A 6,000-nucleotide genomic window follows, 5' to 3' on the forward strand; every position below is an offset into this window, starting at 1 on the left:
TACATAACTTCTGTCATCCGTACCCTCAAGTCGATCATCTAGGCCGCCTGCCGCAACTAATTACCTCAAGATTGAATGTTCCCTAACCACAGACAACTAACATCCACCACTGCTTCTTTCCAGCCAATATTAGACAATACTTAACAATACTCAATAACACTCAACACCACCCGTACCCAACAGCTGTTTACCACTACCCCTGTTTGCCACGTGGCTGAGTCAATACTTACACTCCGTGATCCGCTGATGCCGCTCAGCCACCGGCTCTCCCCAAATGTTCCACTCTGCCCTTCCGGTCATCCCAGAGACCGCAGGCAGGATTTCTCTGTGTGTCACCTCACAGCCCTCCAGGCATTGCAACGGACGATCGAACGTGCCAACCCTCCTTTGCTACCAATTTGTAAGGCAGTACACAATACCGGGGGTTCACACCACAAATCACAGCTTAGCAGAGTCCCCCAGGACCATCAAACCCTCCCCCGGCAATGACGGAGGACTCAGCAATGGGGCAAATCAGAAACAGTTTTATTTTCCAAACAGACAGGGATCATTCGGGAAACACAAAAATCTCCGGCAATCACAGCTACCAAAACTGTGTCACAAGCTTTTGTCCCTTAATGACATCACAATCTCCAACCCTTCTCCAAAAACCTAAAAACCAGCTCTATTGGGTAGTTTAGGTAATGAAGGCACCCACTCCCCAACACATCATACAAAAAGGACAAAATAATTCACACACACCCCGCTAGGGAATGAGACCGGGAAATGGATTGCAAGGGAAACAAGTTTATATAAGATAAGTTCTGCCTGCAGAGAACTCTGCCCCCGGAGAGCGCTCTGCCAAACATTTCAGGGGAAGCACATTATAAGTCAAAATCGCGTCATTAGTGACACATCACTATAGGTACACAACTCTGTAATACAATTGCTGCGACACAATGGTAGACTATGTATCCATATGGGGTAGCCACATTGGGTTGGCTGTTGCTTGGGTGTCGATCCCACAGCACGTGAGTCAGCTGAGCTCATCTCAGTAGGGTCAAGGTCATGTCGGCAAAGTGCTACATTTCTAACTATCTAATCTACAATAACAGGTTCTAAGGGCATGAGATAAATGGCAAGCATAAATGTTTGACATCAATGGGGGCGCTTTCAGAGTTCACTGACAGGTTATATGGTCATTCTACCCTCTGCACCTAGGCACCCATAAACACAGTGCCCCAGACCCAGGTGCCCATATTGGGGGTTTTCATCGACCTGATGCCTCATGATACGAATAGACATGTATTGTTTCTATGATATGATATGTTATAACGTGCTTAATACCCAGAGGTTTCTAAGCGCGGACCCGGGGTTCGAACCTGTGCTGCTCAGTGTCGTCTTGCTTTCAAGGCGAGCATGTTGCTACTGAGCTATCCTCCCGAGGATGTACTGGTGCATGGGATTAGAGCTATGGTGGGTGTCCTCATCTGATCACTGTGAGGAGTCAGATGTGTATCTGTATCAAAGAGTAGAGGGGCATGGGCCCAGTGGGCTGTGGCTAGGTGGGGTGGGGGTCGAGGGAACACAGGCAGGTTAGTGGAGATGGATGTGTTCCTTGGCTGAGGCCTGCTCTGGTTTCACACAGGGCAGTGAGCTCATCTTCCCCGGCGATGCTAAATGTTGCAACAATGAATGGCTGGACTTCCATGAGAATGGAACTTGTGCGGAGCAGGCAGGAGGTGTGGGCGGCCTGGGCTGTTTGTGCAAGGCACTGGAAAGGGGAGAGACAGATTTCTAGAGATCATTTCGGGCCTAGTAAAAGATGGCGTATGGTGTGTCACAAGATGGAGTCTTTGGGCTGTAAGAAGGCTTGGTTACGTGTTAGTCTTTGTTAGTGTTTAGAGGGTGATTAGTACAAATTACGCACAGGAGAGAGGGGGTGTCTCACCCCTTTAGCATACGTGGGATTTATCTAGTGTGGGAATGGTAAGGGGGTAGAAAAGAGCACCTCTCCCCTAACATTCCCCCCTTTGTTAATAAAAAAAGTAACAAATCCCCTCCCCCAGTATGTCTACGTTCCTCAGCCCTTTTTACTGCCTCATCGCAGCCAGGAGAGCCTTTTATTGGCATCCAGGCTCTACACACATTTCTTTCCCCACATCGTGCATATTCTTCAGGGATGCATGCCGTAAATATAGCCCCCATCCCTGTCCAGGTCGACCCATACCTCTTTGTAATTTTCAAGATCTTGGGGTTGTTTGATGGTTGTGTGATATAAATTATCTACTACATCCCCTGTGTTATATGTCGCCACCATATGATACTTGGGCTAATCACTCTTGCCAGTTTGTACTTGTGCTTCCCTGGTATCATGAGGCATCTTCCCATTACCATCTTTTTTTGCCTATAGTCACCATCATCATCACACTACTAGGAATCTTTTCTGCACAGCATCGAACCCCTAACTGACACACAAAGAAAATCAGTGGAAGGAAGAAGATGATGGGGACCAGTAGCTTCATTGCAGTCCTGAGCCATGATGGTACCCAGTCGAACGCCATGATGTACTATTCACTGGGTTGGACACCACCTTTCTTTTTCATTCTCACTCCAAGTTCGTGTACTGCGGCAGTTATGTGTGATAGTGTCCCATTATCAGCATCTGAAGAAGGTATAAAAGTGCAACATGCATTCCGATTTTTCGTCAAACACTACCCTCCATTGCTGTGAGGAGGTCCCAGATGTAGCGGTTTTGCATCATCATCAGTCTCAGTGCTCTTAGTTCTACTTTAATGACATTGAACCCTTCCTCAGTATCATTGGCCAGTTGGATCAGCTCCCAGCGGATTATCTGGAGCCACTTGGCATTTGCTCGTGCCTGGATGCTGAGGACCAGTGATGCAAAAAATGTCTCTGCGGAATTGAAAAGTTTGTATTCATCAGTGATCTGTGCCAAGAGCTCAGAAGACTCTTTAGAGAGGTAGTTGGAGGCTCTCTTTTTGTGTGACACTTGATTTTTCAACTTGTCTTCTGATAGTTTATCATAGATGGCGGTTCTTCACTCATTGGTTGGGGTGCCAGTTGCTGACTGTTGGGCACCCCTCTCCCCTTGATGTGTTTCTCCGGAATCACCAGCAGTGCAGAGTGCAGCGTTGCCAGAGCACAGTAGCCCCTCCATGATGATGGGTTGTGCAAATATGCCTGTTTGCCACACACCCAGTAGTGATCCATCAGGGCAGTAATTCCTTTCCACAGGTCAGGGATAAGGAGAGTTTTATTGCAGCAAGTGTTTGAACCTATGGGTACTTTTCCTTCCCCATGAAAGCACAGTTCAAATATTTCTTCACGCTGGATCTTGATCGATTTTTCAAGTGCAGTGACCCATGTCAACTTTGTGATGTCTTGACTCCAGATCTGGGCACATGTGTCATCCATCTATTTCAGCTTCTCATCCGACAGACCACGCAGCGCTTCAGCTTTGCATATGATGGTTGCTTCTTGACATTTATTTTCTGCAAACAAGGTTCCTTTTATTGCAAAAGCCTTTAGGTTTGTTCTTGCAGATTTTCTCATCTGGAGGAAGCAGTTGTAGTTGTACCATGTGTGCCTGGAAGGTGCTCCTGATTCTACATAGTGTGAGATGAAGGAGACATTGGGCTTCTACTATTGGGGTCTCTCGTGGTACCAATACCTTAGGCATCCCTGATACATGAGGTATTAGTGAACAGACGTAGCAGCTGCTGTTCGTGGCCTGTCTTCCCATGGCACTCATGTCAGAGTACCACTAGTTAGACTGGTCCGGATGGTGGAGGTCTTCCACCTTATCCAAACCCAACCCATGATATGAAACGTATTTGTGCTGTTGTGCTTGTCTTTTTCGTCTGTTCAAAAATTTATTTTTATCATCAACAAATGACCTTCTGCACCGTTTATCGACAACACTGAGGTTCTGTGTGCATTCATTACATTTAGGTGAGAAGTAGAAAAAATACCTGTATCCGAGTTCACATTAGTGTCACTACTATGGTGTCAGTATTGGGAGGTTGGGAGAGAATTTGGCATGACAGTGGGAGGCAGTGTATACATAATTTCTACATTTGAGGTAGGTTCTTCGGTTGTCTGTCAATCACTTTGTGGCACTGTACACATTGCTGGGGTGGACAAATCATGCACACAGATTACTCTTTCACTTTCATTGGTTACCACTAACCCAGGCTGTGGTGCTACCTTTGTGTACTTTTTGTGTAAGGTAGTGAGGTTTGACAATGTGTTGTGGTCTCATATCAGTTTTACACCATCCTATATTAGCTTTCCGCCTCTTGTATAAATGTTCCCCCTTCCCCCTTGTTTTATGTCTCCCACAATAAAAGATATAATCCAATACATTCCTAAATTAAGCAAAATGGTTGAAAACACTATTGCTGTGAAGTACAGTCCACAGTCGTATGAATATGCTCTAGTGGCACTTATCCCATCCCCACTGCTATCTAATTAATTTCTAGTAGTACATAGTGGCATCCTTTCCACTATTGTTGCACCTACAGAATGGGACATAATGGGTTAAATAAAGGTTGAGTGTGAATAAGATATGAGAATTATATATATAATGTGTATATATATATATATATATATATATATATAGAGAGAGAGAGAGAGAGAGAGAGAGAGAGAGAGAGACAGAGACAGAGAGACAGAGAGAGGGGAAAGCATGAAAATGAAGCATCATTAAAAATGATTTTTTACATATCAATACATTAATCATTTCATACATATATGCACATATTGCCCAACTCATTGCATTACTCTTGTGTCTTTGTCGTCCCTTTGCTCTGCCTTATCTTACTATCCCTTTTAAGGCACTGCTGCTTCTCGTTCATTTTCTTGTGCGGTTTCTGGTGTCACACTATCATGTGCGTTCCTAACATCTGAAAGGTGGACCCAGTATTTTAGACCCTTCACCTTTACCGCTAGAGGGGTGCAATACACTACTTCATATGGGCCATGAAATCTCAGTGAATTCCACCTCCTTACAAAGTTGCAAACGTACACCAGTTCCTCAGGCATTAGAGGTTTTGTTGGGCTATCAGCCGAGGCAGTGGAGGTATCTGTCTCGTTTTCCCTGGTGAATGGTGGGGCTACTTGTTTTACAATTATTCTTACTGCCCTTGTGAGTTGTGTGTGGTACTATTTGAATTCTTCACCTAACACTGCTGCAGTTCTGTGTGCATCGGACATCCTTCTTACTGGGGACAGTGGCTTTTGAATGTGTCGGCCAGTTACTATTTCATGAGGGGACAAGTGGTGGTCCTTACTAGGCTGTGTGCGCAGCTGAAATAAAGCCATTGGAAGACAATTTTTAAAAGTGTGTGTCACGACTCACATCCAGAAACCCCCCTGGCAAGCCTATGGGCCAGGAGGGGTCTTGGCTCGGGTCTCCAACAAATTTAGGTATCCTTTGCCTAAGCCCTCATGGGGCTAGTGCTGGCACCTTTGGCGCCAGGCTCATACTTAATAAAGACTTGTGTTTAGGGAACTACTTTATGTCAAGTGCCAGCCAAAATGGAGGCATCCACATAGCTTGGCTCCTTGGAACCAAGCTATGCGGTATAGTGTTTTGGGTGTGGTACCCTAGGAACTACTTTACCTGGACTACTTTCTTGAAGCTATTTAAACCACACCCGACTTGGATAATATGCTTCGTGTTACTCTGCAATCCTGCAACGTGACAATCATTGTGTTCAGCTCTACCCACGAACCTCGGAAGAACAGCACCTGTAAAGAGACAAAAGGACATCGTTGGCAGCAGCAGCTAACCTGCAATTTTCATCGTTAGCTGCCCACAGCTCTGGCAAACAGCATCCTAGGATCACCGCGTCTCCCGGACCGACGGATCTGCAAAAAAGGAAGATACAAGACATTAGACATTTCTACAACATAACGAACTGTGGCGAAAAACTTACCTCGCAAGTCGCCCCTCGACCAGCATCGCCTCGGGATTTCATACACCGGGTGACCACC

The sequence above is a fragment of the Ambystoma mexicanum genome, chromosome 6p, assembly GCF_040938575.1.
Source record: "Ambystoma mexicanum isolate Mex_15411 chromosome 6p, UKY_AmexF1_1, whole genome shotgun sequence".
NCBI lineage: Eukaryota > Metazoa > Chordata > Amphibia > Caudata > Ambystomatidae > Ambystoma > Ambystoma mexicanum.